This window comes from Marmota flaviventris, chromosome 11 (assembly GCF_047511675.1).
Source record: "Marmota flaviventris isolate mMarFla1 chromosome 11, mMarFla1.hap1, whole genome shotgun sequence".
NCBI classification, from domain to species: Eukaryota; Metazoa; Chordata; class Mammalia; order Rodentia; family Sciuridae; genus Marmota; species Marmota flaviventris.
This window is the reverse complement of record NC_092508.1, coordinates 58,890,452-58,915,035: the sequence shown is the minus strand read 5'-3', so window position 1 is coordinate 58,915,035 and position 24,584 is coordinate 58,890,452. Positions and strand designations below refer to the sequence as shown.

General features: G+C 41.6%; 1 pseudogene; it reads left to right on the top strand.

Annotated features, from left to right (window-relative positions):
- Positions 1-16,301, top strand: part of LOC114101114 (TP53-regulated inhibitor of apoptosis 1 pseudogene) — a 31,351-nt pseudogene extending 15,050 nt beyond the window's left edge.
- Positions 16,302-24,584: the final 8,283 nt, after the last annotated feature.

Sequence of the window (24,584 nt, the reverse complement as noted above, 5' to 3'; positions counted from 1 at the left end):
AGAGTCGCAAATGGCTGAACAGCGATGTCAGCTCAAGTCCTTGGAAACAGCCTCTGTATGAGGGTAAAGTGGCTGGCTGAAAGCTCGCTCAATCAGGGCTGCGCGTCCTCTTGCTGAGATAAAATACTTCCTGGCCGGGCTACGAAGTGCCGCGGATTCCAGCAGGGGGAGCTCTGACTCTGGAAACCCGACGGCGGTCACCCAACGCGGGGTAACCTGGTCCGACCTTCCCCAGTTCTGCGTTCTCTGGTCACGGAGGTTGGTAACAAGGTCCACAGATGATGTCGCTGAACCAGAAACAGAGGTCTCCCTTCCCACGGTCTCTGGACAAGGAAAACAGTTAATACCTTTATAGAAACAGCTGGCAAGGCATTTTAAGAACAAGTGACCGAAGTCTTACAAAGGCAAGGAGAGAGAGAGAGAGAGGGAGAGGGAGGGAGAGAGAGAGAGAGAGAGAGAGAGAGAGAGAGAGAGAGAGAGAGAGAGAGAGAGATATGGATGGAGGGATGGATATGGAAATAGAAATGGAAATAAGGGCCCTTCTTCCTCCACTTCCCCTCCTCCGCCAGGAGCAACTCTGTTTCTCTATCAGAACTGTACTCTGTTGTGACATCTTCGAAGGTACATTCGGTGGGTGCCACGCCCCGGGTTATAAGAGCTGCCTGTGGCTGGGATGGGCTGGATTTCCTCGTGCAGTCAATCATCAGCTCTGGGTCACTGTTGGGTCTCTGCAGCTCTCACTTTGGGTTCTAGGAAGGAGAAACAGAAAACCCTCCCACCATAGATATCAGTGCCAAGAGACCCCACTCCCCATGGTCGGTCCATGTTCAGCTAAAGTATAGTCTGCAGGGAGACATCATAAAATGGAAGCATCACAAAATGCGGACACATAATATAAAAACCATTCAGTCCTTGAAATACCAGAGAAGCAGCGAGCTCGGGCAGCATTTTTGAAGTTGTGTTGGGTGGATTGTTCCTGTCCCTCCGGAGCTCCCAGTTATTTCTGTGGTCATAGTTAAAGAAGCTGTGCACACTGTCCAGACGAGTATGCTGTTTTTGAGTCAGTATATGTGGTGCCCAACTTTGTGGAAAGAAAGCTTGGTCCAAGTCCTAGAAGTTCTACAGTTCAAAGAAAAAAATGAAACAGCAAAAACAACAAACCAAACACCAAACACCCAATTTTATCTAATTCAGCATTTCCCAAACTTTTCTGACTATGAATTTCTTCCTTGCATTCCACAGAGTTCCCCTATACCAGGCACCTGGGTTCCATGCAGCACACTTTGAGAAATGCTGAGTATGAATGAGAGAGTGAAGTTCAAGGTGTGAAGAAAATTGTGCATTTCTGTAGCTTGGTCCTGAACCTAATGGCTGCAATGAGCTTTGACAAGTCAGGTAACCTCTTTGGCCCTCAGTTTCCTCTTCTGTAAAATAATGATTCCTCCATTTCTACATACCTGTGTGACTCCTGGTTGGAAGGGAAATGGCAGTGGCCCCAATACACTGAGAGTTTCTAAAATTTGTGCTTCTGAAGATGGAAATGATCACACATTTACACTGAAAGTAGATTGTAGACTTTTGTCTACAAGTGAACAAAATCAATTGACAAGAGGAAGCAATATTCCCCTCTCTTTGTGTTTGGTTTATAAATCACTAATCACGCCAGTCCTGTGGCTACTTGTGTCTTTGCTTTGCTTAATCTGTGGAAGAGTTGCACGATGGTTCTCTTTGCGTTTCATGGAAAAGACTACAAAGACTTTTGTTTTGTTTTAACTTAGGTAATAAAGAAATTTAAATACTGAAATATTCATTCAGAACTTTAAACTAAAGGAGGTTCTAGAGATTTCCAGGGCAGATAGTCTCCTCTAAAGAGCAGAGTGCATGAGTTAGGGACCCACAGTAATAAATGGTGCAAGTTGTAAAGCGTAGACCTGAAGTTTTATTTCTAAATAGTTATAAAGGGCAGTGGCAGAAGTGGTCAGGAGATTATCAGGGCATTTTTTCTTTTTTCCAAAATCCCTATCTCCTTCACTTGGAGTGGAAATGTAAAAAGAAATAAAATTACTATAGTTTTTTTTTTTTAACAGTGCCAGGAATTGAACCCAGAACCTCTTGCATGTTAGGTAAGCACTCTACCACTGAGCTATATTCCTAGCCCTTTTTATTTTATTTTGAGTCAAGGTCTTACTAAGTTTCCAGGCTGGCCTCCAACTTGTGATCCTTCTGTCTTAACATCCTGAGTAGCTGGGAATATGGGCATATACCACTGTGTCCAGCTTTGTAAATGCCTTTTCTTGGGCATTTACAAAGGAAATGCTTCAGATGGAAGACAAGGATATGTGGTCTTGCAGTTTGACATTACTGACCATCCACCTTGCCCATGCCTATCTATATTCCTTTGTTCAACAATGTTTTTTTTTCTAATATTTATTTTTTAGTTTTCAGCGGACACAACATCTTTGTTTGTATGTGGTGCTGAGGATTGAACCCGGGCCACACGTATGCCAGGCGAGCGCGCTACCGCTTGAGCCACATCCCCAGCCCCTTGTTCAACAATGTTTAGCCAACAAATTTTGCTTGAACACCTACTATGTGCCGGATGTTTATTCCCATCAAGTGCAAAGTCCTCTTTCCAAGCTCTGAGGCTCAAGTTTTATTTACTCTGTGCAGTCTTCTTGATATTTCCAGCCTGCCTTAATTGATTACTTGGTAAATTTTAAATTGGTATAGCTGGGGTTACACAATTTAGCATTCATTATGTATTGCTTTGTTGCTGTGGTTTCATATGAATGTTAACTCATTTGTGAGCCTCAGGGGAGCAGGAGCTATGTCCTAACAACCTTTTCCTTGCTCATGCTGCACCTATGTATACAATTCACCAAATGAGAGCAAATCACCAGAGTCTGGGAAATCCTTCAGATGACCGGTTCTGTTTTTGAGTCAATAGTATATGTGCTGCCCAAGCACCGCAGCATCTATTGGTAACATCTCTCTTTCAGTTGGTTTCTGTTTGTTTCAGAATTAGAGGGTCTGATTTGGGGTTTACACCAATTTGTTATTGATGATGTTGTGCATTAGGATTTGTTGAATTATACAGAATTGAGTGCCTTTCTGGGTGGTCTGAATTCATCTCCAAAGGCAAGTTGCACTGATGTGGTCTTTCCCCATGGCTTTCTGTTTCACCATCTTGCTGCTAATTATGTGGACTTGGATCAGATGATGCAGCCACAGATGACACTAGCACCTCAGGTGGCCCAGAGATTGGTGGGGCTGCCATGTCTGGGCTCCCCAGAGAGGCCCGCAGGGAAATGCAATTTGGTTGTGGACTTGTCTCTGTCCTTCTTTCTCTCTTCCTGCTAGCACCCTCCCCCACCTTGGAGGTGCTGTCTCCACATCTCCCAGAGTCTCATTTTCTCATTTAGGGATTCCCTGCTGCAAAGTCCCATTGCCCAAGCCCAGCAGGGCTGATGAAGTATTTAGAACGGGTCCCCACCCAAATGCAGACTTACTTGAAAAATTGATCATGAATACCCAAAACTGTTTTACAAAGCTAAACTTGGCTGATTTCCCCAAATGGCTCAAACTGTAATCTTTGTATACACTTTTTACTGTCTAGAAGACACTTTCATGTACTAGATCAGGCGAGCTGTAAAACGACCCCAGGAAGTGGGGGTGGCTGTGGAGAAGCAGGTGGTAGATGATTTACACAAGACAGAGGAAATGGTGGCAGGGCCTGGATCTACCTGGTTCTTCCAGCATCTCCCTGCTCTGTATTTTGCCTTGAAGTGTGGTTATTGGTGTCCTCAGGCACTGTAGTCAATCTGACAACCTGACCCCCAAACTAGGTCTCAAGCAAGTGGATATTAATGATAAGTGTTGAGAGCCACAGCCGATGGCTCTCAACAGATAAGGATGCCAACATCCTAGGCAGAGTCAGTCTTCACTATGTGCAAAGGATTGTTTTCATATCATCTCACTTAATATAGCAGCCCCTGGAAACATGTTTTACCAGAGTAATCTCACAACGGAGTCTCCATGAAGGTTTCACCATCATAACTGCTGCTGCTTGGATCTATAGTCATGTTTGTTTTAAGCTCACGATCATCCACAGTTTCTGTGTTGGTCATTGACTGGGTTCACGTAACTTGTAGCGACTCACATGGCGCCAGACTGATGTGCGGTAAGCTCACAATAAGCCCTAGGTTTTTCTTTCCTTTCCCTTGAGGCTTGGGACCTACCCACACCCATCCTTGTGCTAGTTAATCTCTTTTATTGCATAGGTTGATTCTCAGTAAGTGTTTATTGAGTTAACTGGAAGTCAAAGCTAACAGGGGCACAAACTGTGGCTCTCTTGGGCAAGTATGGAAAATAATGAAGACCTAGGCTGTCACATGGCAAAGGTCATGTGACATTATACTAGGTTAGAGTATAATGATACTAGGTCTATGGCTTCAGTCTCCAACCACTATCTCCTGGTTCTTCACCCAGTCTCTGGCTGCCCCTTCTCGTCCTCCTCTGCATGTGTCTCCTTGTTTGCCTTCATGCTACTGCCTATGTCACGCACAGCACTGATTCTGCTCCTATAGGTGCATATATATCCTTACACCCACTCATCTCGAAGCCTCATCTTAAAGTTAGCACATCTTGTACTGAATCTATTATTCCCTCATCCCACTTAGGTGCTCTTTCTTTTAAGTTCATTTGAATAATTTCCAGGAATGGTGGTTTTATTATAAGGATACATATATAGGAGAACATAGAGCTCAGAACACAAAAATCAAATCAGATCTTTGGGGAAGGGAAACCACAGTAGGTCAGGAAAAGTGAGACCCCAGAGCACCTTGGAAGGTCAGCAGGAGGAATGTGTGTGTGCCTAGTCTGGGTGCCATTGCTAACTTTCCCAGCTCTCCTCCAGGGTCTGCCCCACTTGGCACTTGCTGAGTGGATGATCCCCCTGATAGGGCGAGCATTTTTGTTTTTACCTTAAAGCTTCTGCTATCAGGTAGACTCTTCTTTCTCATCTTGCTCATGGCTGGGTCTACTTCTGCATAACTCAGCTTGCCTCCCTACCCTCGTGGGTAGGGCAACTCTAGCTCAGGGAATCTTGGAGCAGCTTTAGATTTTACTGAAGCCTGCCTCATTCTCTTAGCATTTTTGAAGTTCAAATGAGAGAGAATCTGATCATCTAGCACAGATGTTTCCTGCCAGATCACCTCATTGGTTGTTGCATAGCGTATGAATTGGCTACCCTCATGTCAAGAGTATACTGATCCAATCTGTCAGCTGTGGCCAAGGGTAGGACCATGGGCTGCCTTTTTCCAGAACATTTCAGTTACCCTAATATCTATGTTAGGTTTATTCACCTAACGTAGATATTAGGGTATCTACATTATATGATTACATGTAGTCATATGATTCCGTTTACATGTAATGCTCAAAGTAGGCAAATCTGTAGATAGAGAAAATAATTAGTGGTTGCCTAGGGCTAGGGGTGAGAGTAGGGGACTGAAGAGGGACAGTTACAGAATATGCATTTTCTTCTGTGGTGATGAAAATGTTCTGAAATTGATTGTGGTGATGGTTGTACAATTTTGTGACTGTCTTAAAAGCCACTGACTCTTACATTTGTATGGTAAGTGAATTATTTCTGAACAAAAAAAAATTTTAAAGGATTTCATAGAAGCAATTTTCTCGGGAGTAGCTGAGGACACAGCAGAAACCCACGTCATCCTTAGTTATTTGTCTTAATAAATACCTTTTGCTTTTTAGCACATCTTGCCAAATTAAAACCTTAGAATTCATTCTGACATCCCTTGCTTTTTCAGTCCAAAAGCTACCTCTTTCCTTGATTCCAGCTTTTGGTGCAGTCGTTGGTTCTTTCCTCTGTGCTCCAAAAACATCTGATACCTGAGCCTGACACCACTTATCTATATTATAGCTGGTGCTTTGCCAGCAAGCCCTGCTGCTGGACTCTAATCTACTGAGAAGCTTGCACCTCCACATCCTTGCCTACTGCCTGCCTCCTGAGGAGCCTGAGAGCTTCTGGTACAGCTGGGATGGATGGATGGGATGGATGCAAAGAGAGAGCCTCTTACTGTCCCTGTCCATGACCACTACCTGCTCTTAGAAATCCTACCTATTGCATCAAAGATACGTGTCCAGGACAGAATGAATGAGGACAGGGTGGATTAGTGGCATCACCACTGTTTCCTATTCGAGAATCCAAAGCACAAATGAGACTCATGTGGTTCAGCCATGACTGCCAGAGTAGTTACCAGGCACAGCTGGCAAGCTCCTGAAGACTCAGTTTCTGCTCACTGTGATGAGGTGTTTCTGATGTGCCCTGGGGCATGACGTACTGTTGAGGGTAAGAGCAGACCCAGTGACTAGAAATGACTAGAAACACCAGGTCTATAAAGTATCGCTTTATAGACCTGGTGTTTCTAGTCATTTCTGTGCTGAGCCTGTTGGCTAAAGCCAAGGGCAGGAGGGTAGAAGACAGAGGAGAGATGGGGAGAAGAATAGCCTTCTCAGAACAACGATTGATTTGAAATATGAAGCATCTTATTGATAAAAGTACAGCCCAGACGGAAGGAAGCAGTTTGACATAGCACACTATTTGAAAAAAATCATGTGCATCTGTTTAGCACAATATACAACATAATGACAGCAATCTTCCCTGTTTGTATCTATTCATCTGATTATACAGAGTAACAATTCTTTTAGTTACACATTTATTTACCCAGGGATTTTTTTTTTAATGGATAATAAGTTAGTAAATCAGATAGCCTGGGTTCTGGATAATACTTTAGTAAACTGTCTACCACACAAGACAGTTGCAATTCACATTTTCTATAATATCCAATGTGCCATTAATACACATAGGACAATGTGAAGCTATGAGCAACAATTCAAGAAGGACAAAGCAGATTTTAATGATTATTTAATACTGTTTGATCTAGACACATATTATGTTGAAAAGCTCGATTTCAGTCTTGCAATGTACCACAGATGCAGTGAGAAATGTGGACTTATTTGAAGTATAATCCAGTGGCCTTCTTTTGATGCAGTTGTCATGGCTGTTGGTGCTAAAGTTTCTTGTCTTTGATACAAGGATACTCATGAGTCTTTTTCTGACTGGTAAAAATCCACACTTGAACCCTCAAAGCATACATATCATTTCAGATCAAAATCATGAACACTAAGGGAGGATAGTATTTAGCTTATGGCACTCAAATATGATGAAAATAAAATAGTTCTTCCTCTCTTTCTGAAGTGGTAATAGATGTCAACAAAATTCCTAATTCTTTCTGGAATGCTAAGCTGGGGAGGGAAGTCTCCTGGTTTAAGACTTGAGTTGAAGATGGAAGAAGAACACTGCTAAAGAGTAGGGCCCAGCACATGGTAACTCCTCATCCTCCACTGGACAGGCTACCAGGAAAGCATATCTGCTTCTATGCAAGACCCACCATGTGCACCAGCAATCTCTAATTTACCCAGCAGCATCCACTTGGAAAATATTCACCTCCTCTGCGCCTCCTGGAGAAGGTCCTGACTTTTCTCAAGGCATTAAGGTGAGATATATTGTGGACTTATGATCACATTATGCACCCTATTTTAAAGAAAATCCCTTTATCAGATTCCTGTTACAAGCCAACAGTAGGATACTATTGGAAATGAAAATCAGAATTTTATTATTTAGTGAGTCATGAACAAGGAACCTTTGCAGGCATGCTCTGGGCTGCTTCAGGGTGGAATCTACATTTTAACTCAGATCAGTTAGAGAAAACAGTGAGACTTTTCTATTTCTATTCCTTTCATGGCATGGCTTGTGACAGTGTTGCTAAATAGGGACTCATTGCTCCCTAACATGGTACTCACACTTCATTGTTCCTGCACAGGGTCACCAGGTGGTTGATTAGCCAGGGACTCTGAAGCATTTGGCAAGTCAATTCTGGAATGGAATGAAAAGACATTTGGATATCTGAACAACTTTCTTGAAATAATTTAGCAAAATTAGATTTTTTTTTTTCAGAGCACAAAAAACATTAAAGAGTAAAGGGAAAGAAACTACATTCATATCTACAATTACCAAACATTTTCCAAGTATATTCTCATCTAATGGTTACAATTACTTTTGAGTGAACCCGGGGCCTTGTGCCTGTTAGGCAAGTGCTCTACCACTGAGTCACATCCCCAGCCCTCAATGCGCACAGTTACTAGGGTTAGAGCAACTGTCAGAATCCAAAGCCTGTGCTGTTCATACCAGTGTATCACAAACTGTACAATGCTATTGTTTGGTTAAGAATACACTTTTGCTCTTGTTCCACCTGCAGAGATTCTGAAGCAATTGGTCTGGGCTGGCACCAGGCCATCAGTATGTTTAAGAAAACCACTCAATGATTCTAATCAACAGCCAGGTTAAGAAACCTGGGTCAGGGCTGGGGCTGTAGCTCAGTGGCAGAGCACTTGCCTACCATGTGTGAGGCACTGGATTCGATCTTCAGCACTACATAAAAATAAACTAATAAAATAAAGTCATTCTGTCCATCTACAACTACAAAAGAAAAAAAAAAATAAAGAAACCCTGGGTCAGTCTACATTAAATTTGTGTATGTGTGTTTTTTTTTTTTTTTTTTCTCTTTTGGTACCAGGGATTGAACTCAGGGACACTTAACCATTGAGCCACATCCCCAACCCTTTTTTGTATTTTATTTAGAAACAGGGTCTTACTGACTTGCTTAGTGCTTCGCTAAGTTGCTGAGGCTGGCTTTGAACTTGCGATTCTCCTGCCTCAGCCTCCTGAGTTGCTGGGGTTACAGGTACATGCCTGCACGCCTGGCTTACATTAAATGTGTTTTTGACTTGATATTTTCAATTTACCAGAGGTTTATCAGGACACAACCCCATCTTACGTTGAGTATCTGTGTAAGTCATGTACATTTACCTGAACCAAATAATTCCTAATCATTGGATATTCTGTCATCTACATTGCAGGACATACAATAAAAAGTGGATGTCCTTCACAGAATTAATAGTTAATTCTATTAATTAGCTATTTTTAGTTAATTATGAACTTTATGAACTTCCTTTCTATGAACTTCTCACGCTTTAGAATGCCATGGTGGGTTGTACTGGCCTCTTTCTGTTTTCTCATTCCAATTCAACAAATCTTAAGATGTTTTAAACAAGTGCATTGAACTGTATTCTGGTAGTGGTTATGTCATACCAAGCATATTAAAATAACTCAAGAAAGGAAATGATCAAATGAGGTTGTATCTCTACAGGGTCAAACCTTGGGTTAAAAGTTTAAAACTCAGACATTTGCAGTGGTTGATTTCCTTTGTTCATTTTCGGGACCTCGAAACTCTTGCAGGATTAGATTTTTGTTTGGTTTATTTCAATAACTAGGCTCTAGCTTTTTGCTTGGCAAATTGTTCTGGAGCTGCAGTGGCCCTTGCTATGAGGAGAAATGGTGAGATGCTGAATGTGGACTTGCACTGGAATCAGAGCTAATTTCTTCAAGGAACCTTCTGCTCTTTTGGTGCTGTGGGTATTCTCTTTTGACATATTAATGCAATCACTTTCTCCCAAGGCTGCGAAGGCTATATGGCACAAAATCCTTAAACAAACAAATAGAACAGACAACTGAAACAACCAACCTCCAAAACAACATTCACAGTCCAAGAGTTAAATTATGTAAACAATATGGTTGTGGTTAGAAATATTAATGTTTACTGGAAGAAGTGCTTCAAAACGCTCCCAGTGGCTATCCTTATGGATGAGAGATATGTGTGGAAAATATATCCAAACTAAATATCCAAACTAAACCCCCCAATTTTTTTTTTTTTAGATTTAAAAAACTGCTTATATATCTGTGTGCTACTTACCATTCTCTTCTGAGACAGTGGCACAGGGTCATTTTCAGGAGTCTTTTTTCCTTTTCCTTTTTTTCAAACTATTTGCATCTTATTTCAATGACTTGCTCTAATAAAAGCATTTTATTTTAAACATGTGGGAGTAGAGATTAAAAACACTAACATTTTTTTTTGCTGAAAATCCTTTAAAATGAACAAATATGTTTCCAAAGCATTCTCAGACTTGAAGTTGTTTGAACTTCTCTCTCTCTCTCTCTCTCTCTCTCTCTCTCTCTCTCTCTCTATATATATATATATATATATATATATATATATATATATATATCTCCTGATTTTTTTTACCTGATTCTGATTTCAGATTTCATTGAAGAAATAAAAGTAGAAGCATTACATGTAGTTTAATGAGGAAGAATTTAAACTAAAATAAAGAGACTTAGTTCCAGCAAAAAATCTTCTACATCACACAGTGTGAGGATTAAGGAGACAGATGCTGGAGTTGCAGTGCCTGTGACTGATTCCTGTCATGCGGCCACGGCATCACTAAACCTCATTTGCCTCTTTTTTTCCATCTGTAAAACGGGGCTAATATTTATCAACTTCCTGAAGGAGTTACTAGGAGGGTCAAAAAATGTAATAGGTGTAAAGTGCTTAGACTACTACCCAGAAAGTGTTCAAGACATGACAGTTATATTATTCCAGACAGACAGATACTTAGAGCAGTAGGAGAGCAAACATAATTGTACTAACTCTAAGGTGGGTAGCTTTGTTGTTGTTGGTACTGGGGATTGAACCCAGTACCTCACACATGCCAGGAAAGTGCTATACCACTGAGTTGCATCCCTGGCCTTTACTATTTCTTATTTTGAGACAGGGTCTCACTAAGTTGCTGAGGCTGGCCTTGAACATGTGATCTTCCTGCTTCGAACATCACAAATAGTTGGGATTAGAGGAGTGCACCACAATGCCTGGCCTTTACTAAGTTTTTCTAAGGAAGAAGGGGATTCACCGGGCAGAGGGTGAAGAGTAGTAGAATCACTATTTCATGTCACATTTTAGTGCCATACGAAAACTAAGTCATTTTGTTTGGTTTCAATTCCTAGATGCTGCCTTAGGAACTTCAACAGGTAGTAAAGACAGGTGCAGATTTATGTCCTGGTGACCAGCAGTGAGCTCTCTTGGCCTGGATCATAGGCAAGAATTTTAGCAACAGATCATGCTTTGAGCCTGGATTTAGAATATATAAAGACTTTTTTACATAAGGGTCCAGAAGGGATATGATGCATTATCTTCCCCTCCCTGTCTCTCTCCCTTCCTTCTTTCCTTTCTTATTCTTTTCCTTTCATATTTTAAAATTTATTTTTTGTAGTACTGAGGATTAAACTCAGAGGCCCTTTACCACTGAGCTACATCCCAGGTCCTTTTTATTGTTTATTTTGAGGAGACTGGTCTTGAACTTACAATACTCCTGCCTCAGCCTCCCAAGTAGCTGGGATCACAGGTATGTACCACTGTACCTTTTTCTTTTCCTTTTTTTTTTTTTTATGATCAATTCTTTTTTTAAAAAACCACTTTATATAAACTTACTTAACTGTTTGCCAACTGATCAAGAAAAATCATTGAATAAAAACAGAAGAAGTTAACTAAAAGCAACTGAAAAGATAACCATGGCTAATGTAGCCAGTAGCAAACACTGCTTGCTTGATACTGGCTTTCTGTTGCATGTATACCTTCCTGGGACAGGTGAGCCTCCTTTCCTCCCAAGTCTCCTGCATATGCTTGTCCACAGACCTCATTCCCCGGTCTCCTTGCTTCCTGCTTCTTAATCATGAGGAAAACTCCACCTCAGCCTGCTTTGGGACCAAGACTGCTAAGGGAGAGGCTGTAGCACTGGCACGGCCAGGGCCGCTGTGGCCTGTGGTTTCTTACCTCTGTCTCAGCTCTAAGGGCTCATCTGAGCTGATGGGCTATGAAGGAATGCATTTCTTATATCTCTATCAGCTCTTACTTAACTCCTGCCTGAGATGACAGTACTCTTTCCAGCACTATTAAATATGGGAATCAAAAAAATATTTTCCAGAGTACTTCTCCTGTCTTCTAAGTTGGACCACATTTTGAGTGCATGCAGTTAACTACAAGGCATTCTTTCTTTGACTGTAAGTTCAGATGTCTTTTTTTCATTATAAAACAACCCTGTGCAAGTCCCAAATTTCTCATATTTCACTTTGATATTTTTTTGGATCCACTTAGTATATTCTTCTTAAATCATTTATTCAAATTCTTAACTAAATTTCCTTTAACTTTTGCCTCTGCAACTTGGAATCTCCTCTGCCCTAAAAATAATACTCCTTTTTCTCCTGAAAGAAATGCAATAAGTCTAAATAATTCTGTTTCTGCAGTGTCCCCCTCCCTCGCCCCAATTAAAGATTGTGGTTTTAGCGACTTCCAGTGCTGGGCTTGCCACCTACGTAGGATAGAGATACTTAGGTGCTATATTCCATGTTTGCTTAGAGGACTGGTCGATCTGATTAGTCACAATGAAATCATTGTACAAAAAGCCAAGGAAAGGGGCTTAAAAGCATTGGGTAAAGCCCTCTTTTATTAAACTATAGAGTTGGATGGATTTCAGAAATAAATTGGTTTGTCCAGACATTTTTCTAGACGAAGAAACGAAAGGCTCAGAAACTTACTTTTCTTGGCCAAGTGCCACACACACGACCAGGTCATGGTAAAGTTAGAATTAAGTCTAAACTTTGTGACTCCACCTGTGCATCCTGATCATCCCACCTTCCCCCCTTCCTCCCTCCCTCCCTCCCTCCTTGCCTGCCTTCTTTCTTCCTTCCCCCAATGTTTCTTCATGCTTACTGTGTACTTGTTTTATAATAAACAATGACCTTTACTGATTCATTTTTGGCATCCAAAACCTGGATGACATATGGTCTGACAAGTACTAATAGTCCCAGAAACAGCATTCGAAATGAGAACTACTCTGGAAAATCTAATTTGTGTGCCTCTTGTCACCATAGCCTGCCACGTCCATGATAACACATACTATACCACTTTTACTGTAAGACCATAATCCAAATCCGGATCCAAAACAAGGCTGAGAAGACCAGAGGACAAGTAGGAAAATAAACATCCACTCGCACTTGCAAACCCATCCACAGAGAGAGAGCCGCCTCAGATGCGATTCAGCAGACAATCAAAACACTGACATTTTGGCAAAATTTCCAGGCATTTCCATAAATCCTTTTTAGATTCTTCTTCCCTCCAGCTCAGCAAGACAGTCACATTTTTTTTTTTCTGGGCCTCAGACAAACAATAGCATCCAAATGATATTTCACAACAACCCCCCAGCATGACAAGCGAGGCTCAACCCATCCCAGAGAGAGGAAGGTCACCATATGCCCTGAGCTCTTTGTGTCCGGCCTTGCTGCCATTTTACAGCTGCCCTCGCCTCTTTATTTTACTTTGGGAGACAAGAGCTCTACTAACGTGCACAAAGGGGATTTAGGGTTAAGCCTTGTCTTCTGTCTCTCTAACCTATAGCATCTTTCATCCTCACAAAGGTGGGAGGAGCTGAGGAGGAAGCGGGGCAGACAGGGGGCAGGGGAAGAGAGCCCATCTTTTTTGCTTGCTGTCCGTCTCACCCTCGTTTTTTCTTCATCATACAGAAGCACCATCTGTTCCCAGACTTGACGCACTTGCATTTGTTTCCCATTCAGGAACAGCTTATGTAGGAAGCAGATGATGAAGTGAGCAAAGATCCTCTGACTGGATCAGCAATTGCACGTTGTCCATTCCTTAAAACTTCACGGGTAACTGTGGTCAGATCTGTGTGGTCCTGCCCAGCTCCCCCAGGCTGCCGTTCAGCCCTGGTGAGCGCCACTTCTCTGGTGACCTCTACACTCCTGCCTCTTGGCCTCAGTGCATTTCATTTCATTTACACTATATTTTAATGAACTGTTAAATTTTCAAATTCTTATGTTTCCAAAAATATTTTCTAGTATGCGAGGCTAGAGAGAACATAAATGAATGGAGAAAGAGGAATTAACTGTGTGTTTCTTGCCATATTCCCTTCTCTCTAGGCAACCACAGGGTCTTCTTAAATATCTATACTGACTTGACTACACTTTTCAGAACTTCCAAAGGAGAATGAATCACAGGAGATCAGTTATACATATCAAAACATCACCATTTGCCCTTTTGCTCTCTCTAAAAACAAAAAACAAAAACAAAGAAAAGATATCTGGTCTTGACTTTAGGCAAGATATGCTCCAGATACCATGATCTTCACACTTCACAAGTTACTCCATGGAGCTGGTGAACTCAAGATTGCATTCCAATCCTGTTGGACGTTTTGGTTACTTTAAAATTTTCAATGATAGATAATGCTGAGGCCAACATCTTTGAACATGAGTTTTTTTTTTTATTTTTAGAATTATTTTCTTAGTCTGTATTATGAGAAGTCGAATAATAGAATAAAGTTAACTACATTTTGAGTTTAATCTGCAAACCCTACCATTTGGAAAAACCCACTGTTGAGTAGGATATAAAAGATAGGAGTATTAATTCATCATTGAATGTAAACATTTTCACCCAGATGTTATTAAGTAGCTTTGACTGTCAGTTAACTAGAGTTTTCATCAAACAGACATATTACTTTTTTTTTGTACTGGGAATTGAACTTAGGGGCACTTAACCACTGAGCCACATCCCCAGCCCTATTTTGTATTTTATTTAGAGAGAGGGTCTCACTGAGTTGCTTAGCACCTCACCGTTGATGAGGCTGGCTTTGAACTTGCGATCCTTTTGTCTCAGCCTCCCAAGCCATTGAGATTACAGATGTGTGCCACTGTGTCCTACTGACATCTTATTTTTTTAAATTTTATTTTGGTCATAGTACTGGGGGAATTGAACTCAGGGCCTGGTGCATGCTAGGCAAGTGCTGTACCTCTGAGCCACACCCCCAGACCAAACAGAAAACTGAATGTTTACCTGAAAAACCTTTATCTAGGAATATAAATAGCTATTAAATAACTTCATTTTTTTAGGGATTCAATGAATATTTAAACAATCTAGTAGAGAATATAAGTGATTAGATTAGATATTTTAACTTAAACTATGATATCCTAATCTGGTATTATGATACACTCTGTACATTCCATAAATGGCCTAACCATCAAACTATAGAAGAGTAATAAAGAAATATCAAAGTTTAGGGATGGGGTTGTAGCTCAGTGGTAGACCACTTATCTAGCACATGTGAGGCACTGGGTTCTATTCTCAGCACCATATAAAAAAATAAATAAAATAGAGGTATACATAAAAATGCTATATATATATATATATATATATATATATATATATATATATATATATATATATATAAAGAAATATCAAAATATATATATATATATAAAGAAATATCAAAATTTAAACTCTAAAATGTGTAGATTAATATATGCACTGATTTTCTAATAGCCAAGTTTAACTGTGATATAATATTTTATCCCACTTCATAATTTCCTTGGAAAATTTTGGTTTTAAAATCTAAATTAAATTTGTAGAAAAGACCTCAGAATGTGTATTTTAAATCAAAATTTAAGAATTATGCCTTAAGAATTAAGAATCGACCTACTTGTGACACTTAAACTTTTTCTTAGGTTTATTCCCCTAATTGCCTTGTTTTAAAAGTATGTACTTCTTGACCATAGCCATGAACAGTGTCAGGGAGGCATGCACCCATATGAAGCGCAAGTCCAACCAATGCTTCAGTTGCTGTTTTGCTGAGAAATTCCTCAAGGGAGACAGCTCCAGGGTCCAGTGCACGGATCTCTTCAATAGCTACCGGTAGCATGTTCAGAAAGCAATGAAAGAGAAAGAGAGTCCCATTGAAGAACTGGAATTCATGGGCCATGGCAAAGAAAAGCCTGAAAGCTCTTCTTGACCTTGACTATTAACCTTGAAAATGAATTCTAGGGCTGCAGTAGTAGCTCAGTGGTAGAGTGCCTGCCTAGTACATGTGAGGCAATGGGTTTGAACCTCAGCACAAGAAAGAAAGAAAGAGAGAAAGAAAGAAGAAAGAAAGAAATTGTATCCATCTACAACTGAAGAAAGAAAGAGAGAAAGGAAGAAAGAAAGAAAAAGGATTCCTATATTAGGAAATTGAGGGCTCTGGATTTTGTCCACCAAGGCTGTGAAGATAGCTGTGGGATTTGATGGAGTTTCAGAGGGAGCTGTGTTTTTCTTCCTTCTGAAGTTTTCCTCTCACTTTTAAAAGATGATGAACCACTCCCTTCTTTGAGGCAATTTCTCATTTGCAGACCCTTAGTGTGTTAAAATTGAACAATTTCTTGGTATTATGGTTGCAATAGGTAGTTTGGAATCAACTTTGAATATATCTTGTATATAAATAATAATAAACTACTTATCGTGATCAGAGTTGCCTGATTTCTTGGTGTTTGCTGCAAAGGACATTATGTACACTGAATTGGGGTCATTATTATGAGAGCAACTGGTTAGGACTTCTCTTTTCTCTCAGGAGCTAATGCTTTAAAAAGGTATCCAGGCACAACAGTTTCATCCAGTTTATTTTTTATGCAATTAAAATTGTTGGTGGCCTGGGTTAGCAAAGAGGAAGACAGCTTTTAACAGACAGCTCCCTGCTTTAACAAGAGGTGTCAGAGTATATGCAAATGCTTCTAAAATGTTGTCATGAACACCATTTCATGACAACATAGTTCAGGAACTGCGTTGTTTGGAGTTGCTGTAGAAAAAGAATCTAAACTACAAAGACTTGCTATTACCAGTTTTCAACCCAAGTTAATAAATTAAATCATCCTGTGTATTATAAAAAAGCCAAAATACAGCGTCTGGTTGAATGGAGGAAAAGGTGCTTGCTTCATTTGCCTTGTTGGCTCACCCTGCCCTAAAATGTCTGTAAACATGATGATGGATTAAGTTTCAACATTAGTTTTTATCATTAAAAAAGGGTATACTGGGCTAGGGTTGTGGCTCAGTGGTAGAGCGCTCGCCTAGCATGAGTGAGGTATTGGGTTCGATCCTCAGCACCATATAAAAATGAAATAAAAATATTGTGTGTCCACCTACAACTAAAAAATAAATGTATATATTTTAAAAAAGGGTATACTTCTTGGTTAATTGCTTCCTTTTTACTGCTTTGGAGCATAAACATTCTTCAGTTCAAATGGACCTTTTAGTTTTTTCACTGAAAATTATCTATATGTAAGATATATGCACAGGACAATTTCTGTGGTGTGTCACCACAGCCAGGACCGACCACAAACATGTGGCTGCATTGCTGGATCTGAATTCTGATGTGTGCTGTTGGTACAAGTACATGCTATGACAATCTACTGATATGCATAAAAATCCTTTAACTTCCCATAAAAGAGCTTCAGCTTTCTCAATGTAAAGCTTATACTCAGTAATGTAATAGCCTCTATTATTTATCAGACTGAAGGTGGGCCCTGGGGAGATTGTGAATTTTCATTAAACTTTGTCTTTCCCCATAGTTTGTTGCTGAATTATAATTATATGTAATAGTAGGATTTGTTGTTACATACTTGTACATGTACAGAACAATATAATTGGGTCAGTATTATTTCCCACTATCTCTCCTTCCCTCCTCTTCTCTCTTTCCCTATTCCCTATACTCTACTGATCTCTCTTCTATTTTCATGAGATCGCCCCCATCTTTTTTTTTTTCCCCTAAGACCCTTAGCCTTCTGAGTTTGGTTTATTTCGCTTGATGTAATGTCCTCAAGTTCCATCCAAATTTCTGCAAAGGACATGATTTCATTCTTCTTTATGACTGAATAAAACTCCATTTTGTATATATACCACATTTTCTTTAGTCATCCATCCACTGATGGACACCTAGGCTGGTTCCATAGTTTGGCTTTTGTGAATTGTGCTGCTATAAACGTAGGTATGCACCTATCACTACTGCATGCTGACTCTAATTCTATAGGATAAATATGGAGGAGTGGTATGATTGGGTCATACTGTGGTTTCGTACTTTCCATACTTAACTATTATTGGATCTGCTTTTCTTTGAATTTTGAGTCCATGTTAATATGTATGACCAAGACATACAGAGCTGGGTGAGTTGTGGGCAAAAACCCCTTAAGACTGTTGCCTGCCTTAGGTGAGGAAGTGCAGATATTTTCAACTCTTCCTGCCAATGGTTATGGTTCTAGTGCTTAAATGTGGGAGGAGTCAGATATTTTAAAGTGCTTTTCCTCCCAGGACAGCAGGATGACAGCCCTTTCCTCTGGTCTCTGCATAAGCACATTGCATAAAGCAGAACACCATTCTCTCATTTTCCCCCCTCCTTGCAAAAGTTAAAGATCCAAACCAAAAAATTCCTCAAAAATTTAAAGGAGATCCTAACCCTACATTTCTCTGTTTCCTGCTCTTGATCAACTCCTCATCTGCGTCTTCACTTTCCAGGTGTGATAACAATAAGCAGAAACAAGCAGAAGAGGGAACGAGAAAAGCAGAAGAGGGAAAGAAAAAAAATGCCCTTAAAATGAAGGCCTGAGCATTGGTCTGGTAGACTCTTCTGGAAAGTGTGGACTCTGCAGAGGGGATCTCATGCTAGTGTCTGTGCAACAGTCCCTTTCCTTGTCTACAACTTCTGAATCACTACATCTACGGTTCCTCCTATATGGTATCTGGGTGTTATCTAGTGGTGTGATGGTAACTAATAGCCATCTCTTCGGAAAAAAGGAATCTCTGTGGGGCTGGGGTTGTAACTCAGTGGTAGAATACTTGCCCCTCATACGTGAGGTTTGGGTTCGATCCTCAGCACCACATAAAAACAAAAACAAAAATAAAAATAAAGATATTAAAAAAAAGGAATCCCTGACAGATAGCAATCGTCCATTTCCATGATCTAAATATTTCCACCATTGCTGATTTTAAGCTACCAATGTTGGGAAGAGATGTGCAAAAGCAACTCTTGTGAGTTGGTGTCTTCTGACCATCTAACACTGCTGAGCCTCTGCTTTTACTCCACTAGTGAATCTGTAGATTCTCTATATGATCTTGACTCCATGGTCGGCCTCTCTCTTTCTGCCTTTTTTCCATCCTCAGATACTTATTGTTTATTTGCTGAGAGTCAAACACAGCACAAGGCATTGTGGATATGAGGTTGACTAAGACAGGGATCCTTGCTTAAGGAGTTTATCATCTAGTGTGGACACAGATAAATCACCAGACTAGCCAGGGAGACCAGGTCAGAGTGTGTCCTCACTTGCCTAGTGTCATCAACTCTCACATTTGCTGGAGACTGCACAGGACAATCAGGACTCTGGAACCAACATTCCCCAGCAAACCGGATCAGGACTCAGCCTAGTCCTTAGCCTAGACCCATTTTGTGACATCTCTCACTGTCTACCACTCATGGCCCTTTGGGTCACTTGCCATTGCACTATGTCAAAGAGTCTAAGATCAAGCTCATCACCTCCTTTTTTCTTCTCCATCTCTGGTTCCATTCCTTCTCACTTCTGCTATGGATCAGATGAGAGACCCTGGGAAAGCAAACGACCCTTCCATGGCTTGGTTTCTGTATCTCTAAAATGGGGATGATAATAGCTCTCATGTTACGAGTTTTCGAGTTTTGAGTGAACAATTAATGTAAGCAGTTAGAATAGTGGCCCACAATGGTAAGAACTCAGCAATGACTAACTATTAATAATATGATTAGCATTTGTTCATATTCATGGGAACATCATTATCCGAATTCCCGGTGCCAAAACCTGTGAATGATCATTGATTCCTCCGTCTCTTCCTTTCACCATTTCTGGGCACTGGCTGAATTGCTTGGATCAGTAGTTATGGCTTCACATCTACCCGTTCTCTTCTTTCCTTCCACTTCTGGGCCCTTGTCACTCTCCACCTGTGCACCTGTTAGAGCTCGCCAACCATGTTTCCTGCTTCCTGTCCCCACATGTGGATTTATCCTTCCCACAGTCACCATATTAATTTCCCTGCAAAAAACTCCTTTCTTCACTCTGGGGGAGATAGGAAAGAGGGAGCCCCTGTACAAAGTCTCACTGCCCCATTTCCTGCCTTCCGCATGGGTGTTGCTGTCATGATGACGTGTGTGTGATCAGGCAGCTGAGGGCACTTCTAGAACTGCAGAGCTGTGCACACCACCGGGTGTTGTTGGTAACTACTGTGAGGTGAATTCTGCATACATGAGTTGCCTTACCTCACTTCCTTTAGCTGTTTCCCAGAAATAATCCTCTGCTCCGGCCAATCTGATGCCCTTCTGTGCCACTAATAGGCCTGAAGGTCCTCAAGCTTAGATAGGATTCCAGTTCAACAGGAAACTTCTCTTGATCTCAGTGGCTCACAGCGCTGTCATGTCTTCCTCTAAACTCTTCAGGGCTCTCCACTGGGGGATGGCATGTGGATCCATTGGAGGTTCCCCTACAAATCCCCTTCAGGACTTGGAGGGGATTTGCCCTTGGCCAAGGTGACTTTTCTCTGCCTGGTGGCCTCCACATTCAGTAACTTGTTATAGAGGAGGAAGGGCCCAGGCCCAGGCACAGTCAGTTCCAGGGCCCACATGGGACTGGCCCAGGTTTCTCTGCCTCACAGTTCAACTCTTCCTCTCTCTCTGCCTCCTCACAGGGGTTTGCCTCTGAAAGCGTCCCCCAAAATCTCTTGCATGTGAATTGCAGCATTTAATTTTTTGGTGTTGTTGTTTTAGTTGTAGGTGGACACAATACTTCTATGGTATTTATTTATTTATTTTTATGTGGTGCTGAGGATCCAACCCAGTGCCTCACCTGTGCTAGGTGAGTGCTCCACCACTGAGCCACAACCCCAGCCCTGAAATGCAGATTCTTAAGGTCTGGGAAATCCAACTTGCAGCTGGGCAGCCATCCTATGATGCTTCATAACAGCCCGTTCTTACTACTCATGGTATTTCGAGGTAGAGTGAGAACTCAACAGGGACCAATAAATAGTTTTGAACCAACAGAGAAATAAGACAAAAGAGTTAGGTCAGTATCAGAATAGAATCCAAATATCACATTGGCTAGTGGGCAATGTGGTACTGAGAATAGGACATATCTGCAGGAGATAGATGGAAGTCCTCCTGCCCCCAGCCCTGTCAATGCTGCCCAAAGTCTGCTCCACTGGACACACATGGGGGTTAGGAGCAGAGCAGGAGAGCTTCCTTCCTGCAGGCAGCTCATTCTTTGTCCTAAGCCCATCAATTTGTACATCACTATAACTTTCCAGGGCAGGAATGATGGGGAGAGGAGAGCTCAGGGTGCTACGCTGGAAACAGTCTCTCTCTCACAGATGGCAATTCCCTTTGAGATTGTGTCTCTTTCTTGGGCATTCAATCCATTAACAAATTAATGTCACAAAAATTATTGGGTGCCAATTTTGTGACAGGCATTATCTTAGGGGACTCAGAAGTGAACAAAATGGGCAAAAATCCCTGTCTTCATGGGGTTACAATCTATTGAGTGACACAAAGCATAAACAAGGAAAATAAGTAAAAGTGCAATGGTAATGGTGTAGGGACAGTCGAGTCAGGGCACAGAAGATAGCAGGAAACAGTTTTATTTGGTTGCAGCCAGGTTCAGAGGGCACAGATTTCGCTGTAATCAATCAATCCCCTGAACCCCAAGTTCAGGTAGTTTCAGAATTTTATACCCAGCATGTAAGGGGAGGGGCTCAGAAGTTCACAGTCTGCAGATGTTCACATAAAAGCAGCTTTTTCTTTCACTGTTCTGGGCAAGTTAACCCTTCAGGGACAACACCTGAGAAGGGGTGAGCTTCTTATCTCCTTTCTTCCCTCCCCCTGCCAGCTGTTACCATGGAGCCCAATTGGTAACTTCTTTTATCTTAGAAATGTAGACATCTCTGTGAAGCTCCAGCTCAAGGTCAGAGGACTTGTTAAAGAATTTGTATTTTTTTTAAATCACACTTTGCATTTGCAAACACACTTTTACAAACTATTATACTGGATAAATGTTTGTGAAAAACTAGTAAAGGGGCATTCAGCACCTGGAGTGTTGAATTCTTCCAGGACAGTAGCCAAGTAAATAGAGCAACAGGAAAATAGGAAGTTTACTTACATTGAACTCTTTTGTAGAGACTCCTTTGCTGATAGTCCTAAAATCAATTATGGAGATTTCTGGAGAAGCTTAGTTAAGATTTTCTGTGGAGAAGGGGGGTGCCCTACAGTAAGGATGGTTATGAACGCTCAAGAGAAGCTGCCAGGTAAAGAGTGAGGGAGGGACTGTGAGGAATGGTATCTGCTATAGATTAGATCTTGAGTGTTCCTCCAGTACCCACATGTTAAGGCTTGGTCACCAGGGAGGTGCTATTGGGAGGTGGTGGAACCTTCAGAGACAGGGCTTAGTGGGAGGTCCGCCTGTAACTGGGAGCATGCCTTAAAGGCGACATTGGGAATCTGGCCCCTGCCTCTCTCTTTGATTTCCGGTAACAAGGTGTGTAGCTCTGTCACGTGCTCCCTGCCTTCACCAGCTGCCCACCAGAAGCTAGAGCAATGGGTCTGCTCCATTTTGGAAAGGAACTTCTGAAATTGTGAGCCCAAATAAACCTTTCGTCTTTATTGATGATCTCAGGTATCTTGTTATAGTGATGGAAAGCTGTCTAATACAGTGTCCAAAAGGACATAGAAAAATCCTCCCTCTGCTTGGGTAAAATAGAGGTGAGGGAGTTAATATCGCCACTTCAACATGCTGCCCATTTCAGTTCCCATCACCCCAACACCTCTGATGCTCACCTATCCCACAGTCCCCCCACCTAGCCCCATAAAATGTTTACTGCTTCTGCAAACTTGAGCACTCACTGTGTCCTTAGTCCATCCTCCTCAGTCAAGGTCAGTGGACTTGACTGCAGCTTTGAAGATATAAGCATTTCAGGGCTCCTCCCTGGTGGAGCTCAGCTTGGCTTCTCTGCCTGAATTTTTCCTCTTTGCTCTATTTCAGAGCTGCTCTAGCAGGCTGTGACTCATGAGCAGACTGAAGGGACCGGCACTGTCGGCATCCAGTTAGAAGCTGCTCACACAGCTAGGCTTGTCATGTTGACCTTGCTGCAGTGAAATGAACCCGGACCAGAAGAATCCATGGACACTTGGGAACTTGGAATGGTTTGGGGAGACCTGACTCCTCCCATCTTCTGGAAATAGTACCCCTTTTCTTCAGGAAGTTGTTCTCTCTAATCCATATGGGTCATGTGGGGAGTTCATGCTTTTGCAGGACACCCCACTTGATCTGTAAGAAGTACTGGATCATAAGCCAGGCCCTGGCCAAGCTGGGCTCATCATGGAAGTCACTGCCCTGCCACAGAGACGAGTCTCTAATGGGCAACTAAAGCTACACCAATCAGAAATTCCTCTGGCACTTCAGAAACTAAACCTGCAGGGAAATCTTTTTCTCTTGAGGAAAAGCTAGGCTTGAGGTAAGGCAGAGCGTCATGGTAGAGTTTATGGAACACAAAATGGCTCTCCACATAGCCACAGAGAAGCAGATGCTGCAGTCCGGCTGCAGCAAAATAACCGGGGGTGGGGGGGGGGGTGACGAGGAACTTGTGTAGATTGATACAGCAGGAGTGGGAGCCGTTTATTGTAGGACAGGAGGGGTATATATACATTCCACACAGCTTATCTTAATTAACATAAACTAGATGCAGCAGTCAACCAATAAGGACTCTCCACACTTAATGGCTCGCTGGTGATACTTCACAAACCACTCCCCCTGGCAAAATGCCAGGCGCCATCTTGACTTGTTTACAGACCCTAACAAGCAGAGAACGAGAGCCAGGGACCCAGCACAAGATGTACCCTTCAGGGACATGTGCTTAGTGATCCACGTCTTCCAACAACTAGGCCTCACCTCCTAAAGTGTCCACCACTGCTCAATGCCACCAGCTGGGAACCAAGTCTTCCACATGTGAGCCTTTGGGAGACATTTCAGACCTAAATTATAATGCTTCGTTGCTAATTGAATCATCTGTTCCCATAAAGACAGTAGAGTTTAGCTTTTCTTTACATTCCCAAGCCACACTGGGTGTTTAGTGCCTGGCTAATGAATGAATGAATGAATGGGTAGATAGATAAGTGCCATCGCCATTAAGCGGATGCCTGTCAGTTACTCATCTTGTTACTCAAGATGTCAAAAGTCCAAAGAAACTCTGGGGCGGGATGAATTCCTGGACTTTTGAGAGGTTTTGAGGTTTTGAGAAGGTCTGGGGAAAACTGGTCCTCCTGAAACTACTTTGGAATTATTACATGGTGACCAGCTGAGGCTGAAGCCTGCAGAGGACACCTGGGTTTGAGAGTGGTGAGTCTGCTATAATGTAGGAGGCCAGCATGGAGAGCTCCTGGCCTGGACAAGATGTTTTATGGCAAAAAATTCAGATGCAGAGATACTCCACCTTGGCACAGCCAGGTAGATACAACTGGGGACCTGGGCCCTCCCTGCTTCAGTGCTGCCCTCTCATTTTCTTCCTCCAACCTTCAAAGGGACTGAGCCACCATTCCCTGGGGATCTATAGTGACATGCCTCTCCTCAGGTGTTAGAGTCATCTTAAAAAAAAAAAAAAAAAAAAAAAAAAAAAATATATATATATATATATATATATATATATATATATATATATATCCTTTATTTATTTTTTTAAATATGT